Here is a 25,155-nt window from a genome sequence, read left to right as displayed (position 1 = left end):
TATGCAGAGACTATACATTAAAATAATATAAAATACCATTTTATCCCAAGAGATAAGAAAGACAATGTATCTATTTATCACCAAACATGGTAAAAATGTAGGTAAACAGAATGCAGGTAATGCAAGCAGGAGGATAAATTAGTACAACCACTTTGGAAAACAATATTTAATTAGTAATGATGGAAAGCATGCATCCTAAAATTCTAAGATTCTATTTCTAGTTATACTTCTTAGAAAAACTCTCACACATGCGCACAAGGGGACATCCACCAAGATTTTCACTGCAGCACTGTTTACAAAAATAAAAAATGTGAAGATAATATTAACCGTTTCTTGGTAGGGAACTGGACAGATAAGCTGGGTTTATTTATACAATGAATATTGTACAGCAATTAAAATGATTTCAGTAAATCTAATATATCAGTATGAGTAAATCTCACAGAGTATGTTTAATGAAAATAGCAAGTTCTAAAAAGATACATGCAATAATAGTATGACTTGTATAAAATGTAAAAACACAGCAACCAATAACATACATTATTTATGGATACATGCATAAGTGGTAAAATAGAATAACTTAAAAGGGAAAGATAATTCATACTCAATCAGGGTGCTTGTCACTCAAAGAGGGGAAGGAAAGCATGTTTCTGATGGAGCTTTATCTGTGCCTGTACTTTTTGTTTCTTGTAAAAATTCAAGCCGGGCGCGGTGGCTCAAGCCTGTAATCCCAGCACTTTGGGAGGCTGAGGCGGGTGGATCACGAGGTCAAGCGATCGAGACCATCCTGGTCAACATGGTGAAACCCCGTCTCTACTAAAGATACAAAAAAATTAGCTGGGCATGGTGGCACGTGCCTGTAATCCCAGCTACTCAGGAGGCTGAGGCAGGAGAATTGCTTGAACCCAGGAGGCGGAGGTTGCGGTGAGCCGAGATCGTGCCATTGCACTCCAGCCTGGGTAACAAGAGCGAAACTCTGTCTGAAAAAAAAAAAAAATTCAAACAACAAGGAAGCATATTAAGCATATTAAGCAAATGTGATCAACCAATGACATAGTGGGATTTGAATATGGTTGATATGTAAGGGCTGTATTATTTCTGTATTTTTCTATTTGTTTGAAACGTTATAATTACAACCAAAAATTTAAAAAGTAGTCAAGATGTTTTATATATTTCAGATGAAGCTAAGAGCCCCATTCTTCTTGTGGAAGTTGAAATATGTCTCTTGATATGTATCAGATGGAATTGTTACCTGCCAGTGTTTTGTTGCAATTTACTACTGTGATTTTTGTTATCAAAACAACAGGATTTTCATGTCTTCAATTTGAAATATATTTTAATATTGATTATGCTTCTTAAAATTGAATGTACTATTTGGAGATGTTTATATATGCTCTCTCCAATCCCATCTCACTCCAGCCAATTAGAAATCACAGATCCAGAGAATTAGTAGTACACATATATTTTTTTGGAAAGCTCATTAACAGGGAGTTGGTGAGGTAACAGAATAAGTTATTAGAGCCAGGAGTCCTTGGCTTCTCTATTTACTAATGGCATGACTGTTTTCTGAACTCCTCATTGCTGGAGTTCGTTTACCTTTAAAATGGAAATGTTGACTTATCTCTAAATCCTTTCTAGCTCTCAGGTTTTGTAATTTTATGAAGCGTGTGGGTGAAGTCAGTCATAAAACTCAGTGCGACTGAAATATATAAATTGAGGAGGAGCCAAAGGGCTCCTCAGTCTCACAATATCTCTTCCTCTGTCTTTGCCAGAGTGTCACTGCTTTTGGATTAAAGTAATGAAGGCTGAAATTTGAAAGCCAGTGTTTTCTGAGAAAGATATGCCATTATTGTTCATTAATGTCTTGGCAGAAATTGACTGTAAAATAAGCAGGCCAGATTGGCATGCTCCTTGAAAGATTATGGGAAATAGGACAGGTATGTTTTGGTCAGAAGGTGAGGTAGGAAGGGGTTAGCAGTGCTTTAGAGGGGTCCTCACCATTTAGAAAGATGCATAGGGCACTGTGTGCTTGGAAATATGGATGCGGAATAGGAGGAAAGGGTATGCAGAGGGAGATGGTGCAAAAGCAAAGACAAGCAAGCACTGCACCAATCCATTAGGGCAACTCCCAGAGTCACCTCTTACATTTCAGCTAATGAAGCAGTTTCTTGGACACAGAAAGAGTTTAGATGTTTTTCCTAAACATTAGAAAGAGTATTTTAGAATTAGAAATTAGAAACAGTATTTTAAAATCCTTGGATTGTGATATGGGTCATATTCTCATCTTAGGCTGAAATCAAAGAGGAGGCATCTGTCAAACTGCCAAAAGAAATGCCCCAGCAGGTGTGATTCTTCATCACTTCAGCAATCTTGTAACTACAGGATCCTAACTACCCTAAGCCTTATGCCTCTGTTAGAGTTACGTTAGGGTTAAATGAAAAAGGTAGAGGAAAAGTGGTACACTTTCCACAATGAGCAATCTACTCTTACAATGAGCAATCTAATTTTTTTCACAATGAGCAATCTACTCATGTAGGAAATCTGAATTGATGTTTAAGGTTTTAAGTATTCTACAGGAGAGATTTAAATGTAATTTCCTTGAGTCTTAGTTGCTAATTATTTTAACTAAGAACTCTAAATTAAACATTCTCTATTTTGAAGGCTTTAAGGAGTTTAAAGCAATTGCTGTCACTGGAAATGTGTTTAGTATCCATTCTCAGGAGTGGAATTTAATCAGCCACGTAAGGATGGTGACCTCAGAAAGACAGCCAGAAGCATCAGCCTTAATTGTATCAAGAGCTCAGTGTCCACACAAATGAAAAACTACCTTTGACTGGTGGAAAGTTTTGGAACTTAAAATTCAGTGAATTTGAGGCCATCATGTATGGAATAGCTAGAAGCTTGCTTTAAAATCTGTCTTTCTACAGGCTGACCTGGCCTAATAAGCAACTCAATTTAAAAAAAATAATAAGATTGATGATTTGGGGGCTGAGACAGCAACTATTTTTTTTTTTCTGCCTGATTGTACCCCAAATGACATTAGAAATTGTATAAAAAAATAAATTCGATTAATTTTGCTGCTGCTTTGTCAGTCCTACTGAGGAAGCTCTAATCATATATTTTTTAAATAATCTATAAATATAGTACTTTTAGTAGTCACTGAATCTGTAAATACAGTACCTAAGGCAGCACTTTCTTACCAAGTGCATACCAATACGCATTTCAATACTTAAGAATACATGGCTCAATCAAATGCTTTCAAATGTAGATTGTTTACTCATTCTGCCATTTAAAAAATGTCCTGCTAAAATTTTTATTTTCCTCTATTCAGGTGCTCCAAAGAATTTGAGGATAAAAATGTTTGCATTACTGTAATAAGAAGTGGAGCAGGATTTTATTTTTCTCTCTCTCTGAGTTGTGGTAAGTCCCAAATCTGTGGTGGAAAAGTGCTAGGTATCTAGAATTCTAAATGCAGCAAACGGTTGCTAGGACCAAATAACTTTCTGCAGAAAATAAGCCCTGCAAATACAGTTCTCTCCCTCCCAATGAATAGAAGAGGACTTAGGAGTAGAGAAAAAGAGCTGCATTTCAGGGAGTTCATGTTCCTTAATATGGCTACACGCCACTTGGATATCTGCTTAGACAGTGGGATATCTGCTTAGACAGTTGACTTGCGGCATGCCCCTGAAAAGAAAAAGGCAATTTAAGAGAGAGGTGACAAACCTTCCAGGTAAAGGGAGGGCTGGGGCTGAGGCAGACACCCTAGTTGTTCCCAGTTCAAGTTTTCTTGGTTCCAAGAGTTGTCTGAAATAAGTAGATGACATAAGGTGCTGTAGTCTTGCTAGACCTGATGTGTCACAAGGAGTAAAAGGTCCTGATCATGGGCAATCTGTTGGGCATCTGCCAGAAGCCACAGGGTTCTCGTCCAAATATCAAGGGAATGGCCCCTGCCTGGGAAATCTGCTAGGGTGTTAACCGCTCCTTTGCAGTGGGGCATGTTGGACCTAACCACTTATTTTCCTTGAACCCACAGACAACAAGCAAGAATGGTAGTCTTGGCCCAAGTGATATGGAAAGGCAGCCTCCCGAGTCAGAAGACATGGCATTTCCCCTCTGCCAGACATGATATTCTCTTCTTTTACATGGTCACTATCCTAGTTTAATCTATCTTCATCTCTGTTACCGTGCAAACACATTTTAAACTGGTTTCTCTGCATCTAGCCAGCTTTTCCTCCAGTCATTCTCCAAACAGCCGCTAGAATGATCTTAAGGAAGGTGAATCTGGCCATTGCACTTCCCAGATTAAAACTCTGATGGTTCTGCATGCTACCTTTAGGATAATTCAGACTCTTTAATTCTGCTTTCCTGGTCTTTCTAGCCTCATTGTTTGACTATGATGAGCTTCTTTCAGTGCTTCTGCCTTGACAAAGTGTTCTCTTTCTCTTCTAAGATTTCATAGTATCTTCTACTCTAGTAGGAATGCTCTTTCCTAAAACACTGTCCTCTTCACCTCCCACTTGCTTTGGATCTTCTAGTTCTCACCTGACCTTTATTAAGTAAATTAAATGTTGCTTATCATGATACACCTGACCATCAACGCTGGTAACATTTGCTACTCCCTCCAGTGTGGGGGCAAAAACCTGCCTGTCCTACTCACAGCACTATTCTGGCCCAGAGTACATACTTCATAGATATTTGCTGAAAGAATAAGAGTTAATTAGGGACCATTTAATCCTTGGGCACTAAAAAGATAAAATCAGTTACCTTAATCAGATCAAAACTGGGCCCTCTGCCCATACCATATTAACTTTTGACTCAGACCAGATGCTAACATTATATCAAGGTATCAACCGGAGAACAGTGAATATAATCCATCATTTTTTAGACAACAAGCAGAGGCCAAAAAAGCTCTTGGTGCTTATAGCAGAGTTTATTCTAATGACCATGAATCAGATATTTTCTCCTAATCTCGAACTGCCCAAACCATGTATTTTGTATCCCAGCCTTTTCTTGGTCTGCTACCTGAAAAATCATCTTCTTGGTCTAATCAATTTTTGTGTCTGTATGTGAACCCAGGGAAGGCTTGGGCAAAATTGTGACGTATTCAGATCTACTGATATGGATTAGCTGTGTTCCTACCTAAATCTCACCTCATATTGTAATGTCCATAAGCCCCACGTGTCAAGGGTGGGACCAGGTGGAGGTAATTGAATCATGGGGGCAGTTTTCCTCATGCTGTTCTCGTGATAGTGACTGAGTTCTCACGAGATCTGATGGTTTTATAAGTGCTCGGCATTTCCCCTGCTTGCACCTGCTCCAGCCTGCCACCCTGTGAAGAAGGTGGCTGCTTCTCCTTTGCCTTCTACCACGATTGTCAGTTTCCTGCGGCCTCTCCAGCCATATGAAACTGTGAGTCAATTAAGCCTCTTTCCTTGATAAATTACCCATTCTCGAGTATTTCTTCATGGTAGTATGAGAACAGACTAATATTCTGTAATTGAGAAGCCAGCCTGTGAACTTTCTCTGCAGGTTTCCTCCTCTTCTCAGGCTGCTCAGACCTTTCCTACCACAGTCACTTTATGAGAATTTGCTTCCTTAAACTCACTAAGAGTACCCACCCTTTTAAAAAAGTCAGATTGGGTGTTTTGATTGTTGTATTAATTAGCTAGGGCTGCCGTAACAAAGTTTCACAAACTGCGTGTTTTAAACCACAGAAATTTGTATCACAGTTCTGGAGGCTAGAAGCCTAAGATCAAGGTGTCAGCAGATGCTTCCCATCTAAGCACTATAAGGGAGAATCTGTTCCCTGCCCCTCCCTTGGCTTCTAGCGGTTTGCTTGCAGTCTTTGGCACTTTTTGGCTTGTAGGAGAACACTTCAATCTCTGCCTTCATCTTCACATGCTGTTCTCCTGTGTGTGTCTGTGCCCCAGATTCCCTTCCTTACTCATAAGGATCCCAGACATATTGGATAACAGGCTCACTCTATTTCAGTATGACTTCTTCTTAACTTAAATAATGATATTTGCAACAATCCTATTTCCAAGTAAGTCACATTCTGAGGTCTATGCCAGGCGTCCCCAAACTTTTTACACAGGGGGCCAGTTCACTGTCCCTCAGACCGTTGGAGGGCCGCCACATACTATGCTCCTCTCACTGACCACCAATGAAAGAGGTGCCCCTTCCTGAAGTTGTGGTGGGGGCCGGATAAATGGCCTCAGGGGGCTGCATGCGGCCATCGGGCTGTAGTTTGGGGATGCCTGGTCTATGCTTTCAACATGAGAATTTAGAGGAAGGTCATAATTCAACCTATTATAGGTACAAATTGGAGAAATTTTCACGTAAGTGAAAAATGGAATTCATTGAAAAGGTACAAGGTAGTTTTGAAAGATCCCACTGACTGCAACTGCTTGAGAGTCCTTTCCAGGTGCTGTGGCTGAGAAAAATTGACTCTATTTCTTCCATCCTTGAACAATTAAACTCAAGTTCAATGAGCCAAGCTTGGGTCACATGCATACTCTTTGGCTGCAAGGAATGGCGGTACGATGGTGAGGGCAAGTTTTGGCAGGAGGACCTCTGGTTTCCATAGTGAAATGCAGGTACTTGGAATTCAGGATGGGTGAAAGTAATTCCCCAGAGAGATCTGGGAATGTTAGGGGAAGTTGGTGATTGGTGGCTAAAATCCTTTATTTTTTAAAGAGGAAGTTACCTCAAGAGGAATGGTTTCCTTCTGGTGTGAACCAAGTCTAGAGCTATTTCTAGGCAGATAGAAGTTGGAACTTTGGGAAGCCCTTTGATTACAGAATGCTCTTCTACTTGCTTGATATCTCTTTAGAACAGGTACCATCAACTTTGGAGGAGCTCACATTTGTAAAGATGAGAATTTCCTAGACGTATCAGGGGAAGAAGCAGGCATTAAGATCTTCCAGTTCTTTGGGTGTTTGCCTTTTCATACCAATCCTCAGACCTAGAGAAGCCTTCATGGGTTTGCACACAGAAAGCAGAACCAATTATTGATAGAAGGCAATCTGAGTGCTCCCTAACCCCAAGCAGGGAGGTCTCAGGGAGACCTCTTATGCACTCAGAACAGCTCTGGCAGCCTCTTCTGCAGGGACTACCTTGCTTTTGGCATTTGTCTTTTTTTCCCAGGATGATGCCTCCCCCTCTGCCACTTTTGCTCTCTTCTGCTGTGTGAAGATGCTGTTTCCGCCCTCTAGGTATACATTATCAGTTTGATCCTTGGACTCTTGAATCTGGCTTTAAAAATCCTGTATATCGTACTAGAGATGTTAGATTTGCAAAGTGAAATAAAACAAATGAGTTCCAGCCTCTCCTGTTACTATGCTGACCTTGTAATGAACACTTGTGATTGCTTGAAAGATCACTGGAGCAGCACCATCAGCACCTGTAGCTTCCCTAAATGTGTTGGCAAGATGGGAACATCTTATCGGATTAACTCAAGGATCAGTAGGCTTGAAAATTTACTTAGAAGATTAAATAATCTTTTATTGTGACTGCTTCTACTTTTCCACCCAACTCTTCTCTAATAAAATTTCTACTTCAGCCAGTGAAAATAGAGAGGAAGATTATAGCTTCAAGAGTTTCGGAAATGTGTTCTTGCTGGAAATTCACTATACACACGACTACTCAAACTCTGTAAATAAATGTGAGTAACGATTTAATGATTTCCTGACACTCTGGACTTTGCCCAACTGGAGAATTGCACTCTCTCTCTTTGTGTGTGCTTTCCCCCAGTACCTGACGTGCCTGCATTTGGCCTTTGTGACTCCTTGCCCTCATGCTGCCCTGCCGTCGTAGCTTATTTAGGTCACTCTCCCTGTGCACATTCACCTGCCCTGCTTTACATCTCCTTCCCCTCATCCCTTCTTTGTGTTAATCACTTTTTCTGATCATCTTTGTTAGGAGGAGATGAATGTTCCAGGATAACACTTGTGGCCTTCTGGAAGCTCTACCCATTCTGCTCCATTTTTATGTAAAAATCAAACCTCCAGTTTCTCAACCCTCACTCATTCACCTACCACCTTCACGATTTTGTCATATTTTAGTAGCCCTGATAGTATATTTTTCTTTGAACCAACTCTCATCTTAAACTCCAATGCATATTCCATCCTTATCCTAAGCAATAATATCTATGAAACAAGAACTTGGACCTGTAAATTATATAACTAATACATATTAAAGTAATATATAGCTATTAAAAATTCTATGTAAATAATCTTAGCATCAGTGGCACCCTCAATAGTCTATGTCAGTTGCCGTATAATAGAACTTTTGCTGATAATGGAAATGCTGCATATCTGCATTGTCCAGTATGGCAGTATTGAGCATGTGAGTATTGAGCATCTGAAAATCTATATCTGAAAATAATTTAATCAATTTAAATTTAAATAGCCACATGTGGCTCATATCTACTGTATTGGGAAATAAGGGCCTACATTGTGATGCCACTGAACTAAATTATCAAATTATCTCTCAGGTTTTTTCCAGCTCTAAAATTTAAAAATAAAAGCTGTAGGGTTCCCACAAGTAGGAATATCTGGGTAGCCAGAAAATGAGCATGGTCCCAGAACTAACAATTTTGAGCAAGAGGGACCTTTTCATTATGGCTAGTGAATAGTACAGTACTTGGTACCAAAAAAAAAAAAAAAAAAAAATTCAAGGGTGGTAGCTTTAATCGACCCTCCAGTCATATCACTAAGATTGTGGCCTTGGTGATAGAAAAATAAGATTTAAGTGACCTTTATTAGTCACTTAAACCTTATCTATCGACCTGTTACAACAATTAAGTCAGGGTTCATTGTGTCCAGAGCAGTTTATTAGAAAGGGGTACGGACTACAGAAGCATAACTCATCGTATGTGGTCAGGGGACTGTTAGTCAGGGATACATTTTATGAAAGTTAATTTATTGAGCTGGAAACTTTCAAGCACAGTTTTTCGTCCAACTTAGTTTCAACTTTAACAAACACAAGAGTACTTGTAGAGAGAAATTCTCCTCCAACGCACACTCTTCTGGTGATTACCAGCAGGTCCACTGGCAGCAGCTGGATTGAGTGTCTGAGTCAGCTTGGCTGATTACCTTAATCACCTTAATCATAGAATCTACCCTCCCTGGAATGGCCTCAACACTGAGAGTGGCAGAATGGCAGAACAGCCACTCAAAACTAAAAACTCTTTGTTAGAACGTGTTCTGGGGCATTTAAGGAAGAGCTTGTGATTTGCAGGAAGAACAAGATAATTTCAAGGCTTTGTCAGTTCTTTGCTAGTTCTTTTATTAACAACGAGCTTTCCAAGAACATCTTCGTTAGAATACACGGCACATCCTTGAGAGGTGCTGCTGACGTCTCAGGTGAGCATCTTTTCCCTGACTGCTCATTAACGCTTTAAAGTAGTATATGGTGACTTTTCTTTCTCTGTCTTCATTCTGAAGCCCCATCAATCTACACATATTTGGGAAAGGTGAATGGAGCTCCCCATTTATCAACTGCCAGAATAAGAAACAGGGCCTCAAATATTCTCCATCCTCAACACTTATTAGTCATTCAGTTTACTGGAATCGGACTCCCTAAGTATTCAAGTCACTGCACCAAATTTATTGTCTATACTATACTTCAAATATTACATCAGAATATAAGGAGCAGCAACAACAAAATAAACTTGCATACTTGCAGCAGTAACTCTGTCATTGAAATTTTTATATCCTCTGATGATTTTATAGGTTTAAGCTTGTGAAACAGCCTGGAGAGACTGTTTGTTTTCTCCTAGCATTGCCTTCTGGTAAAAGTTACCATGGAAATAGTGGTGATAGTATTATGCTGTATTGCGTAAACAACTACATTTTTCATAGGCATGACTCACATTCAGTGATTATAATGGATGACCTCTTTACTGAAATAACAAGGCATGAATATCAACTGATCTCTAATTACTAATATTCAGGCAAGATTTTGAAGAATATAAATTTTAGTTATAGCTAGAACTAGTTTAGTATACTTATCAAAAATGTTAATTGCCCAAAATAATTAGGAACTTTAATCTTGGGGGCACAAAGACCTGGGTTTGAATTCTGGTGCTCTTCTTCCATCTTCTGTGACCTAGTTAGGCAGATTTCTAAACTTCTGTGTTTATCCAGTTTTCTTGTCTATAAAATAGTAGTGATAAAATATAACTCAAAATTTTCTGTGGGAATTAAATGAATAAATGTCCACAAAATGATTAGGGTAGTCTCTAGCACAATGTAAAATCCATGTAAATGACAGTGGTACCATTCTAAGTTTTAACCAATCCTTCCAAAAGCAGTTCTAACTTTAAAATTTTAGATCAGTTTTTAGAACATTCTAGAACAAATTTATTTAGAACGAAATGATTACAATGCACACTTAGTTATACAGCACTATTTGGCAAGCACTGTTCTGTGTGCTTCACATAACTTATGTAATTGCCACAACAACCCAAGGATATAGGTAATGTGATTACCCCTATTTTACAGATGAGAAAATTGAGGCACAGAGAGAACAAATAATTTGTTCAAGAAGTCACAATGGAGGCAGGATATGAACCAGTTCACTGGGCTTTAGAATTATTGCTTTGACTCAATTCTACTGCCTTGTAGAATCAGAAACAGGTTGGTTTATGATTATAATTAATTACATTATAATTATAAACACAACTTATGTTAATCAAATTTTAAAGAATGTATAAATAATTAATGAAATCTTCAGTACTCTTGTGAACCAGATAACCACCATATTTTGCACCACCCAGCCCCTTCTGATGAGTATTTCTATTCAGAAGACCCTCTGCATTTGATTTAAGACTCAGGATTTCACTTTTCTAGAATAACTTAGTTTGCTGCATGTAAGAGAAGTTCCTTTTTTACCCTCCAAATCTCTTATTCTTATAAAGTAAGTAAAACTTCAGTTTATTTGTAAAAGTCATCCCGAAAAGAAAACTAGCACCTGGTGCTAGGAAGATGAAGGGATCATGAAGGTGTTGAAGGATTTCTCCTTAGTGCAGCTAAAGATGGGGTTCTTTGTCCCATGCCCACAAAAATTCAGGTTCGAAGGGAATTTGAATGGTAAGACAGGGTTTTACTGGGTGAAAAGGAAGAAAAAGGGAAAATGAGGACTCTTGGCCAGGGTCCCTGGTAGAGAGCGCTTCGCACTTCCCACCTTCCCTTTGATTCCCAGGTCCACACAGAAAGAGGAGGGGCCAGGCTCCTCCAGCCTGAAAACAGTGTGAACTTCCTGAGGCTCCGCCCCAGTGCCCAGCCTGCTTGGAGGTTTTCTGAGACTCCCTCCTACCTGCCTTTCTCAAAGGATATAAGAAAATAATGCTTGTTTATTTGAAAATCAAAGTTTTAGACCACTTAAAAATAGATTGGGGAATTGGGCAGCGACTTGGCTCTGTGATTAAATGAGTTAAAAAATATAACAAACAAACATGTTATACAGACACCAATGTGATAAGTTCTAAGCACTAAAAACTGAATTTGGGGGAAATTAAATGCCATTGAAATATTTAAACATTTGGGGATTTCCAAAGTACATATTCACAAGGAAACATCCTGGTAAATATGTTTTAAAACACATAATTAAATAATTCAATTCATAACTATATGTGGGCATATATTTAAAATTGTATTTACTTTTATAAGCAATATCATATGTATTTCTTCATTTTATTAAATCTTCTACAAGCTCATTTTAAAAACTGAGAAGTAGATTTGTTTTTCATTATTACAAATAATTCTGTAATAACTACTCTTGTGCGTGTATTATTTCATATCCCTTATTGTCTTTAATTGCATTCTATAGTAGTTTAACTACTAAGCTGAAAGCTCTAAATTTCAGGGCATATTACCAAATAGCTTTTTACAAAAGTCATGCTTATTTAAACTTTTACTAAGTGTGAAATAGAATGTGTATCTTTGCACCTTGAATATTATCATTAAATAATTTCATTTTTTAATTTACAAATTACTATGAGACTGAACAGACCATTGGTAGTTTTCTTCTGAGTATTATCTGCTCATGTTCATATTTTGACCAGAATCTTAATAACATTTCTTAGTAATTTGTGTCAACTTTTAACTATGTTAAGGATATCTGTATTTATTACTTTAACACATTTTTTCAAGTTTGTCACTTGTATTTTAATTTTACTTGTGATTTTTTTATAAATTTGTTTCAAAATCAAGATATATAATGGCTTATTGAAAATATAATCCAACATTATATTTGCTTTAATAGAGAATCATACTAGCTAAAGGAAAGGTTTAAATAAAGTCTACCCTCTAGTTTGACATTTAAGATCTACTAGCATCAAGGCATTGAAGAGAGAGGACATGGAATCCTTACAAGGGCTCAGAAGTTATCCTGATAAATGAGCATATTATGCAAAAGACACATGTTTTCCCTTTCACCATTCCTACTAATCCTGTTGTTTATTTCTTTCTGGTGTGTTCATATTCAAAATGTCTTAAACATATTTTTTAGAATTTATACTGGATTATAGTACTGAAACCCTGTCTTCTCTAGCATTTCTTTTCTTCTGTACTATTTGCTTTCTCTGCCTATAAGTTTCCTTTGTCTTCTTTTCAGAATAACACTTTCTATTAAAGAAGAAACTATGTTAAAAAAAAAAAAACTTGATTGCATTTGAAAAACAAATAGAAGGCTCTCTATTGTGGGACAGGATGGGGCTATTGTTATTGTTAGCCTAAGGCACTTAGATCTGTACATGAACCTTGCATAAATAATTCCCCCAAGAGCTTAGAGAATAAGAACTTTTGACAGGAAAAGCTTTGCAGAGACTGGTTATTATTTTTGTTCTGTTTGAAAATTAGGTAGGGGTCCTGACCAAAAGAAGACACTAGGTTGAAAAACATAGTCAATTTCAGCAGGACATCTGGATTAGCTGAATAATAGTCTTGATAAAAAGGATCTATGAACAATCAGATGAACACCAGCTCCTTCCAGAGCTTACCAGAAAATGATAGATGCGGGGGACAGTTGTTGTCTTGTTCTACTTTCGTCCAAACTCCAAATCCCAAATAAAAATGGGTGTTTTTTTTCTTACCCAGCCCTCTGCTCAGTCACTAGTTATACACCATAGGCAAGAGGAAACTGGGTGATAAACCCTTTAGTGGAAAAGTTCAAATGACACTAGGCAGTCTCATCGTTGTATGCATGATTCCACGTCCATGTGATTCCTTCAGCTATTCCTTCAAACTCCTTCGACTTCCTTCTAGGAGGAAGAAGATATTTTAATGGCTCTTTATGTTGGGGAAAATGGGACTAGTTAAAATAATCCTGTAGGTTAAATCTTATTTCCTGAAAACACTTTGTTTCATGTTCAATTTTTAAAGGTACATTACTATTGATTCACTTGGTCCGCTGCTGTATAAACCTGGCAGAATCAGTATGGCATAATATTCATTTTCGCATCCAGATGTTTATCTACTATAGTTCCTCCATACTGGGATAGGCCAAAGAGATAAGGAAGTTCAGTTTTGAAAAATCACTTCAGTGACTGTGTGTCTAGGGCCTCATTTGCATGATCAGCTTCTGGCTTATCCCCCAGTGTGGTTGCTTTGTGTAGTTTTTCTCACGCTTTCACAGATTCCTCTTCCTCTGATTTCATTCATTTAATCAAGCCAGTGGTTGACAGGACCATGCTTTAATCTGGTTTTACCAGTTTTCCAGGCAACATCATTCATTAGGCATTCACTATTAGCCTGATATACTAGTGCCATCAGAAACCAAAAGGGAGAGGAAAGTAGTTTAAAATCAACTCATTAAACACTCAACTTCTTTCATGAAGTCTCATGACATTCCCAGCTACTAACTGTCCTCGTAACACATTCCCTAACTGTCAGAATAGCTGTCATTTGGGGTACTCTCCTGAAAACACACGTTGCTATGCCCCTCTACTGGACAATACTGTTTCAGTGAGTGTGAAGTGGAGCCGAAGTTATGCTTAAAGAAAACCCGGAGCCAGGTGCAGTGGCTCACGCCTGTAATCCCAGCACTTTGGGAGGCCAAGGCGGGGGATCCCCGAGGTCAAGAGTTTGAGACCAGCCTGACCAACATGGAGAAACCCTGTCTCTAATAAAAGTATAAAATTAGCTGGGTGTGGTGGTGCATGCCTGAAATCTCAGCTACTTGGGACGCTAAGACAGGAGAATAACTTGAAACTGGGAGGCGGAGGTTGCAGTGAGCCGAGATCCCGCCATTGAATTGCAGGCTTGGTAACAAAGAGCGAAATTTCATCTCAGAAAAAAAAGTGGAAAAAAGAAAACCCCAGATATATTAAATATATTTTAAACATCCCTACTTGGGTCTTATGATTAGGCAAACTTAGAAAACTGTCTTAATTACTGCTTCACATCTTCTGCCTCAAAGATCTGATGATTTAATTACATCTTAAATCTTCCTTGTGGAGAGATTTCAAAGAAACAAGAGGGGCATTTTGATTTTTTAAAAAGTGGTCATAGGGACTAGAGAGTGAAAAGATAATTAAGGAGAGAGACAGGAGAAGTGCTTCACTGAAGAAAAAGGGACAGAGTGGGCATGAGTGGGGAGACAGAGCACTCTAACGGTCCAGGCAGCAGGATAATGACCTTCTTATTGGTCTTCCTGCCTCAGCCTCTGTAGCCTCAATTCCCTCACAGGCGTCACAATCATCTTCCTCAGGCCTCTCTTTGATTGCATTATTTCCCTTCTCTGAGTCCTGTGCCAATGCCCAATTACCTCTCAAGCCAAATTAACACTCTTAATCACAGGCATCAAAGCTCTCCACCCGCAGGTTTCCTGGAATGAATGGCCAGCCTCATCCCAGCTCAGGCTCCTGCTGCAGCACCCAGGCTCTGTGTGCCAGCCCTTGAGTGAGACTTGACAGCTTACTGCTGGCAGAGTATCACCTCAGCCTCTGACAGCTTCCCCTTCCTTTCAAGGAAGTTGTGTGCTTTTCTTTTATTAAAATACTGCTCAAAAGTAACTTTTTCAGTGTTAGTTTCAGTGCTTGTTTATTGACCAAGACAGCCTTAAAGTTCCTCTCAGCTTTGCTACATTTTAGACTTTCAAGAAGAGTTGTCTTCTTGACAATTGTCTCTATCCCCTGTTAAAATATCTTGAATAAGTCTTCCTTGCCTGTTTAACTTTGTCTAGAGCAGTTTTTTATTGACATTACTTGGCATCCTAGAGATATAACTGTTGTATTAATACACTACCAACACATTTCAGAAAAAGAATATATGTTTGCATGTATTTTATTTTATCTCTAACGTGTAAGAGTCTTCAGGTTGGTGACTGACTCACTCAGTACTAAACTCTTCTGAACAGGAATTGTTGTTAAACCAGGTTAATAAAATCTCTGTATGTGATTGAGCTTTCATTCCCTGGAAATGATGTTTTTAAAAATTCTGAAGACAGAACACTTTTTCAATAACAATTTTTTTTTTATTGGGTCTCTTTCTTTTTTTAAGCTCTGGGAAAGGATTCCTAGTCAGAAAATGTAGCATTTTCTTCCAGATTTATACATTGCTGTGATGTAAAAGGTAGGATAATTTGTTCCATATGTGTTTTGGTACAGAGCTGCTGCCCGATTAAATGGAACTCCTGGACCAAGTTTCCAGTTGAACAGAGCTCCAATCCTGTTAATAGAATTGAAAAGAAATAGAATGAATTTTAAAAAAAGACAAAGACAAGAAAAAAGCCAATAAAAATATATCTTTTATATACAACATATACATATACATTATAATTGTCAGGTTATATTGTTTTTGTTGATTTGTCAAAAGCAAAAAAACAAATGCTTTGTTACCACATAGTTTTTTCAAACAAACTTGGGGGAATGTGATACATTGAGTGTGGGCAAATGTCTGCTAACAGGAGTTTATATGTTTTGTAAGATTGTCTTTTGTAAGATTGTGTTTGAACAATTTTTGTTTTATACCTTATCAACATAGTTTTTCCATTAAGTGTGTAGGAGAAGGTCAATTGTTGGATAGTTTTAATAAGAACAATGAAGATTTATAGCTTTTGTTTCTAATATTAAATTCCATCTAGATGAGCCTTGTTTTCTTTCAGCCAAGGCAAAGGCACTCATTTATTATTGAGCTGCGAATGAGGGCTTGCATGTCTGTGAGAGGCACAGGTTTTTCTTGGCAATGCTGAGTTGCTTTGGGAATCACAACTGCTCTCTGCAGTCAGAGGCTGGAAGAAATTTGTGTTTTCTGAGGACTCCAAAGGAATCCCTGACCTCTCCTTCTTGGGAATGTGGATTCAAACTTCACAAAAAGTACGATGAATTAATTCCCCTTTAACATGAGAGCTTTCTGAAAGGATTGTTTAATTTTTGGACCCACCATTTCTGGGTTTTCATAGGTATTATTATTTCAGACTTTAGGTATTGAATTGAAATGAAAAGATTGTCACTTGTGTAAAAGAGAGCTGTGAGATATTGATATGGTGTCGGTTAGTTAATAGTTAGGATTTTGCTAAATTTTCAGGCCCTGATCTTAAGCTAAAGAAAAAATACTGTAGATTACAAAGAAGCTGTGGATGACCCTTAACATTTATTTGCATGTGAATATGAGAGTATGCATTTGAGAACCACTACAACTAGAAAGTGCAGATGATGAATTTGAACCAATCTGCCAAATTGCTTGCAACAAGCCAGCATTATGTAATTTTCTGTTATTGTGTAAAACCATCCCTTATCATTTATGAATACTGTTCTGTGGCTGTGCTTATTAGACCCTTTTAAAAATCAAATAACTTCCGGTTAAAACGATTTCCATTCTTTCCATTTTCTACCTAGACATGCAGATAGAAAATTGATTCTGTGGATACATTTGTTAAAATAAAAACTTTAGGAAAATTGAATTTAACAGTTTAAGCAAGTGAAAAGAAACAAACAGTTTGTGATTTGGGCTGCCCCAACAATCAAAACAGGTTCCAAGAGACTCCAGGGCTGCAGCATGGTCAGGTAAAATTTATGGACAGAAAAAGGCGAGTGTTGTACAGAAAACAGAAGTGAGGTACAGACACCCTGGTTGGTTACAGCTCTCGGTTTGCTTTATTTGAACGAGGTTTGCAAGGTTGGCTGCCTGTGAGTGGTTCAATATGACTGCTGTGACTGGCTGAGACTCAGCTATTGTTACACAAGCATAACCTGAAGTTAGGTTTCCAGTTTGTCTATGTACTAAGGTAGGTTGTGGTTCATATGTAAGAACTCAAGTATGGATGAGTATGGAGGCTTTCTTGGGCAAAATTTTAGTTTGATTTAACACATTTTATGTTTTAAAGTTTATTAAGAATCATTCTAACAGTGACCTGAGCTATTCATGAATGAGCTTAATATCAAATATGGCAGTAGATAACATGTGGGGTTTTAAAGGTTTTTATTCCCCCTCCTTAGGTTAAAAGACTATATGAGCAGTCAGACTTTTACTAAGCCCACTTTTAATTCAGATCTTTTAGGTGTGAAGGGCTGAGCTATGGGAGAGATGTTCTAAATGATTAATGATCTAACCTGCCTCCTGCAGTCAACCCTGTCTCCCCCTGTGTCAGCTCTCTTAATTCTTTTGCCTGGTCTCCCTTCTATACCATTCTCTGTTAAGTCCACCCAAGCATGACCACTTCAACTGTGTTTCTGAGCAAGTCTCGAAGTTGATCTTGTCTGTGAGATGAAGTATCAGAGTTTAACTGGTTCTGTGAGGAAGGTAATATTTTAATTTTAAAGGAAAAGACCGGGTTTTTCAAACGGGGATGCAGTCATAAAATGAACTTTATCCCTGGAATTAATGTGAGTCACGCATGAATCCTATACTCACTGTTCCCATTCCCTGTCCACTATGTGCCTTTTTTATAGCATCCCAGTTCACTAAACAACTCATAAACTCATCTGGTAACTAATTTAAAGGAATATAATGAAGAAACTCTGAGAAGGTTTCTGTTAGAGAAAATGCCATATAGCAGAATCTCCAAAATGTGAACTTTTTTTGTGGTGTTGTTTTCCTTGGAGGGAGGCTATTGACTTGAGGAATTTGAAAGTTTTTAGAGGAAGGGTTTAGAAAAATTTGGAGTGAAACTTTTTTTTTTTTTTTTTTTAAATTAAAAGGTGTACTAACCTGCCAAGTTATTCTCCCAGAGATGAGCTCTTTTGAAATATAAAAACCTGTTAGGGAGCAAAATCAGGGGGTCCTGAGTCCCAGTGGCAGAGATGAACAATTCCTAGAGAGAGAGAAGGGGTGGTATCTGTTTTCCATTGCTGCTGTAACAAAGTACACATTTAGTGGCTTAAAAGTGCAAAAAATTATTATCTTACAGCTCTGTAGGCCAGAAGTTCAATGTGATTCTCACGAGGCTAAAGCCCAGGCATAGGGCTGTGTTTTCTTCTGGAGATTGATCTGCCTTTTACAGATTCTCAAGACCTCCTGCACTCCTTGCGACATAGCTCCCTACTTCCATCTTCAAAGTCTACAAAGGCAAATTGAGTTCTGTTTCTTCTATCTCTCTGGTTCTCTGCAGCTAGAAAGAGCTCTCTTCCTTAAAGGACTCATATGATTAGATTGGGGCCACCTGAAAACTCTAAGATAAGATATTCCCCATCTTAAGTTCTTTCACCCTAATTACATCTACAGTCCTTTTTTTTTTTTGTCATGTAAAGTATTCATATTGATAGGTTCTAATATTAGAGTGTAGATATCTTTGGTGGGGGCATTATTCTACTTAATATTGGAATCAAGGGCCGCAGTGGGTTATTAGGCAGGGATGCAGGCACTTGGTCTATGAGACAATCTCCAGGGATGGAATTGGGTGAGGTAAGTGAGGTACTTTTCCCAAGTGCAAAATCTAAGGGGACACCAAAACTCGTTAATCAAAATCGGTAATATTTTGAAGCAATATTTAAAAAAGTAAAAATATATGTAGAAAATATATGGCGAACAAAATAGCAAAATTTTAACTAAAGATAAGCTGTTATTTGATTGCTTTATGGCCTTACATTAATATGTGAAGGGGGCAGTCACATCGGTCCACAGCTGAGGGTTAACAATAGTGTGCCAATGGACTGAGCAAGGTGGGGCTTTAGGTATTTTTATATTTTTTGGTTGGGCAAATTTTATTACTATGTTTCCCTTGGTTCAAAATGTGAAAAGATATGTTGATACTTGCCTATATGGGTGTACATTTTTCCTTTTGCCTTAGGCTACCAAAAGGCTTCATATGGCATTGCTACAAACACTGGCACTTACGCTGTGGATAGGTAGCTGTAGAATCAAATTAAAAGATGAAAACATTGGAGCCCAGATCAGTGAAGTGAGATGCCCTTTGATGAAATAGAGGGCACCATCCCCGCACTTTGGGAGCGCCGAGGTGGGCGGCCGTGAGGTCGGGAGTTCGAGACTAGCCTGGCCAACACAGTGAAACCCTGTCTCTGCTAAAAATACAAAAGTTAGCCAGGCGTGGTGGCATGTACCTGTAGTCCCAACTACTTGGGAGGTTGAGGTGGGAGAATTACTTACACCCAGGAGGCGGAGGTTGTGGTGAGCTGAGATCACACCACTGCACTCCAGCCTGGGCAACAGAGTGAGACTCTGTTTCAAAAAAAAAAAAAAAAAAAAAAAAAAGAAAGGAAAAAGAGAAATAGAGGGTGCATGAAGAACTGCCATACCCTGGCAGGACTCTACATCAATTTCTGTATCGTTAGCTGCAGCAGTATCATTCCACCCCTAAGATCTGATTTACAAGGACAAGTTCCATCACTAGCAGCTATATTGGGTTTCCTTATTAGCACCACAATGAATCTCTGGCTTTCTTTTTTCATAGTGTTTGGGAATCTCCTTCAAGCTCAAGGCAGTTAATCTGATGCATAGCTCCAGCTATAAAGAGGAAAGCTACAGAAGTGGCCCTTTCAAAAACAATTCCCAAATTCCTGTCCTTGGGAGTTTTTAGTTATATTGTGACATGGTCATAGAAACTGCGGTTATTAAACTAGTTTGGTATGCTCTGAGAATATTGCTGTAGAGCATGATTTGCTCTTTGGGCTGGAATATGTAGATATTAGTTTCAAATGCATAACACTCTGGCACCCAATTTCATAAAAACAGGAAGAAATAATGGGTTACCTCAGTCTGTAAATTCAATCACCATGGGGGATTTTATGATTTTTTCATGAGTGGGGATATGAAATGTATGCTAAGCATAATGACATTTTCTGGAATTCTGATGCATCCTTTCAATTTAGTTTCAGTCAATCTCACTTTTCCCTCTAAGATACTCTTTCTCATCATTCTTTATCTGTATGTTAAATTCACTGTCTGTTCCTCAGCAGTTTATGCTATGCTTAGGTATGATTTTATTTGTATTTATCCTGTTTAAGGATTGTTGAGCTTCCTGAAGCTGACATAGTTTTCAAATTTGGGAAAATGTTTGCATTATTTCTTCAAATACTTTTCATACTATTCTGGATCCTCTCCTTCTGAGATTAGTTGATATTTACTGCAAATCCCAGATAATATTTTCCATGTGTTCTATAGTCTGGAGAATTTTTGTTGACCTGGTATCAAGTTCACTGATTTTTTTTTTTTTGTTGTGTACAATCTGTTATTCAGCACATCCAATGGGTCTTTTTATTTCAGAAATTTTACATTTCAAGTCTAAAATTTCCTCTTCGTTTCTCTCAAGATTCTGTCTGTATTCTCATTATGTTCGTCCTTTCTTTAAGTCCTCTAAACATATTTATAATCGTTTTTTAAAAGTCTTTGCTATTTCTAACATCTGAATCATTTTCAGGTCTCTTTCTATTGACTGCTGTAAATTCTTATTATGCATTAAATTTTCTACTTCTTTACATATCTAATAGTTTTTACTGTATGTTGGACACTGTAGATTTTACATAGTAAAGAGTTTCTGGGTAATGTTATTTTCCTTTAGAGATTATTGTTTTGTTGTGGCAGATACGCAAATTACTGATATATCTTATTGACACTTCAGGCTTTGTTTTTTATGCTTTGTTAGGGTGGGTCTATTTTTGTTTTATCCTTCGTATCCTAGGATATAACTCTTTATATAGTGCACAGTCTTTCTGGAAGCCACGTGAATGCCTGAAATGCTCAGTGAGGTCCATTTACTCTTGCTGGGCCAGAACCTCCCACAGCTCCTAAAACTGCATAGCCTCCAATATTTTTGCTGAGTTTTCAGCCCCACTGCAGCTTCCTCTTCTCCAATACTTTTCCTTGCAAATTAAAGCCAACTCAGCAATCCTGAACTTTCTTTTCTGTCTCCTTAGCTCCTGAGCAATGGAGACCAGTGATCTCCAGCTGGGCTCTAGTACTCTTTATTGAGGCCAGGACACTTCTCCCGAGCAGGAAGGCCCAAGATCATCCCTTACATTGACTGTTATCTGATATCTGATAAGGTGATTAGTTTTATAGTTGTTTGTGATAAGAGGGTAAGTCCAAAACCAATTTCTCAGTCAGGGCCAAAAGCAGATATCTCCCTCTTGTATTTGAAAGTTATTACTTCAACATGCAAATTTCAGGAAGCAGGAGTTTCCCCTCAGATTTTGACTGTGTACTTTATAGAAAATGTACAATCTGGGAGAGGCTGAGGGTTATAAGAAACATCTTTTTAGTTGGGAATGAGAAGGGAAAAAACAGATGTGAGAGTGTATAACAAAAACTGAATTCCTTTTGCTTGTAATCACTCTCTTTTCTCTCCTTTCTCCTATCAAAATTCTTTTTGATAGTATTCCATTTGGGTCCTCTCTTGATATCTCTTTTCTTCTATAATACCTTCCATAGAATCTTATTTCACATACTTGTTTGGATTAATTTTCTTTTTTGAACATTGACATCTTTGAATTTTTACTCTTTTGGAATTTGATCCCTGGCCAAGAAACCCCAAATTTTCTTGCATAATTAAGCTTAAACCATCCTTCAGGCCCTAGTAATGTGCTGGGAGTGATTCTCTGCTCATGTACGTTTCCCTATACTCCGGATTCCTGACTTACCCTCCCAGAGCGTTTGTCAATGTCATTTCTCTTCCTTGACTATACTTGCCTATGAGATTGTACCACCTACGACCAATTTCTGAAACGCAGCTAAACTTATTAATGTCACATGCATTTTCTGGGTAAGTCTGTGTGGCTGGGTCAGTTTTTTTTCCCTCTGTCCCTGTTCTCTATTCCTCACGCTAAATAGAGTATAATTTGGTTTCTTCCAGTTCATTACTTGCTTGCTTGCTTGCTTTCCTGCCTCTTGTTGCTTTGCACTGTCCACTCAAATTATTTTGCATTAGAAGATTGTGGTAGGTTATTAGCTGAGTACATATAATTGTGTTCACATGAGACAACTCTATAGATGTATGCTGAAGTTTGGGACAGTATGGTACTAAAGCCATCTCTAATTTCCAAGAATATTAGCACATACTTTGTTACTGGCTTCTCACTATTGGCTATAGCAGATAAAAGACAATCTGATGATGTTTTTAAGTGGTTAGCACTGCAGCTATAATTTAACATATTTCTTTGGTATTCAGGGAAATGTGTCATAATATATATGACCTATGTGTGACATTATCCTAAAGAAATCCTTCAACTCATTGCTGTTTACATGAATGCTAATAGAAAAGTCATCGTTTTATTATTAGTAGCAAATTACTTATTTTATAAATAATGGCAGGCTGGCCTAGCCTGACCTCAAGGTTGAGGACTAGCTCTATAAAGAATCTTCATAGTGAATCATACTGGTAGCATTTGAGGACATTGCAGTCCGTGACTCCTGCTTCTCATCTCCTCTCTGAAAGTTATTGTAGTTTGCAACTGGTCCAGGGAGGCGGAAAGATCATGTCTTATCTACTTTGCCTGTAGCAGTAGCTCTCAAACTTTTGGGTGTACTAGAATCACCTTAAGGGTTTGTCAAAACAGAGTACCACTTTGAGTTTCTGTTTCAGTAGGTCTGACAGGAACCTGAAAATTTGCATTTTTAACAAGGTCCCTGGTTTTTATTGAGAATCATCCTCCTAAGACATTTCAGAATCTTCTAAACCTGAAAATCCTCTAGAACTGATTCTCCTTTTAGATACTTCTGAAACATATTGTTAGTGACTCAGCTTTGGTTGACCTTCTGTGGCATTGCCAAAGTCACTTAATGCTTCTGTGTTTCTATATCACTGTCTGCAAGATGGAATATGTTGTCTAAGGCTTAACAATGCTTAGGCTCACATGGATAGTGCTATGGATTTGCAAGTATTTATTTTACGGTATTATTTTGCAGACTTGGAAAATTCCCCAGAGAAGTTATGGTTAAGGCTCCATATAGAAACTTGAAAATCCCTATTTGGCTTCAAAATTATTCACTCTTGAGCACTGGCTTACTCAGAAAAAAAAAAAAAAAATCATCATCTTTTTGTTATCTCAGTCTCTATGAAGTTATAGTTAAAAATAATTTTTAAAGTTAAATTTTCACTAAATTCTAATGCCTGATGATGCATTTGATCAAACTTTGCAACATTTGAGAAAGTTGTAAATGGCAAGTTAGGAAAGCTTTAATTTTTAAGGGTTGTAGATATACAAATTTAAACGTATGTAAAATATTAATTGTAATAAAGTTTGTTTATATAAACAAAATATTGATATAATAAGAATGTCAGATTACATTGAAAGATTCTTTGGGTCAGAGCTCCAGGATAAATTTGTTTTATTTTGTCACCAAGGTCTCAGCCTTAACAAATGCTTACTTTTGGCATTCTGTATCCTTAGAGTAATAACTCAGCTTTCTTATTTGATGTTGATGATAATACTACACCATCCTCTATAAGGTTGTTTTGAATCTTTAAACAGAGTGTGCTTTGAAAATATTTTGGGGCAATATTGGTCACTAGGTAGTTGAAATCTCAACCATTTAAGTGCATTGATCCTGCAATAATTATGCAAATAGAATTTTTTAGTGGATTGCTGTTCTTAAGGTGTAAGGGAAATCTCTATGGCAAATCAAAAAACTCAAATGTCAATTAAAAATTAAAACAAAATATGAAACAGAAAAAACCCAGAGGTAAAAGATAGGATTGTCCAGGCAAAAGTCTCATCAGTTTTTGGAGTTGATAATAAGCCTTGGATTAGCAGAAAGGTGAAAGAGATGAACTTGAGAGTCTCATATTAATTTAAGATGCTCAAAGTGGGATAAAGTATTCTAGCTCAGTGGTACCTTCTGGCTCTCATATCTATCTCTGGAGATAAGTATTCCCATTTTAGAATCTTAGGATTTCTATAGAGTAAGTTCAACTAAACAAGTTTGTAGTAAAAGTGCCCAAGGAAACTAGCCACTGTGATTGAAAGTTGGAAGGACAGCAAGCAACAGGTATTTGTCAACAAGGACTTCAAATGTTAGAGTTTGGATGTGTGGAATGTAAATAACTATGTAAAAAATGTAAAAGGCAAATATAAAATAGTGAAACAAGAATATGTCAAAATGGCTAGGCATATTTAAAAATCATTGACATAGAATCTCTAAATATAAAAAGGTCAAAATTAAAAGCATAATGGATATGTTAACCACAGAGTTAATACCATAAAGAGAGAATGACTAAATTGAAATATAGATCTAAAGAAGCTCCTCTAAAAGCAGCATAGAAGTAAAAGGTAATAAATATGAAAGAAAGTTTAACAGTCATGGTAGACATTATAGAATGAAAAGAACTAATGTACGTTTATTTGAAGAAATACCTGAAGGCACATTGGCCAAAAAAAATTTCAGATTTGATAAAATACAGAAGTCTACCAATATGGGAATAAGAATATATGCCAAGCAGAATAAAAAATAAATTCATGTTGTGCAAAGTTTTAGCAAACTTTTAGTGACAAAGAAAAGATCTGGATGACAGAGAGAGAGAGAGAGAGAGAGAGAGAGAGAGAGAGAGAATACATATTACCCATAAAACAGTAACAAATAGTCTAACAGCAGACATTTCAACTCAATAATAGAGGCCAAAATATAGTAGAATATTTTCAATATGTTGGGGAAAACTATGTACTCTCTAAAATTAGATTTTAAGAACAAGAATAAAATAAAGATAATATAAATAAAAACTGGCAGAATTTATGATTAAAAGACCTTCATTTACAAAGGCTATATA

The 25,155-nt window shown here is 37.5% G+C and overlaps 1 long non-coding RNA gene across 1 annotated transcript in view; it reads left to right on the top strand.

Annotated features, from left to right (window-relative positions):
* The window catches only part of LOC141579962 (uncharacterized), a 248,228-nt gene that overhangs the window by 112,505 nt on the left and 110,568 nt on the right, over positions 1-25,155 (top strand). The window contains exon 2 of the long non-coding RNA XR_012511953.1: positions 3,329-3,417. This is a non-coding gene — a long non-coding RNA (uncharacterized LOC141579962). The remainder of the gene's footprint in view (positions 1-3,328; positions 3,418-25,155) is intronic.

The sequence above is a fragment of the Saimiri boliviensis genome, chromosome 10 (genome assembly GCF_048565385.1).
Source record: "Saimiri boliviensis isolate mSaiBol1 chromosome 10, mSaiBol1.pri, whole genome shotgun sequence".
In the NCBI taxonomy this organism is placed as follows: Eukaryota; Metazoa; Chordata; class Mammalia; order Primates; family Cebidae; genus Saimiri; species Saimiri boliviensis.
This window is presented reverse-complemented; position numbering and strand designations above follow the sequence as displayed.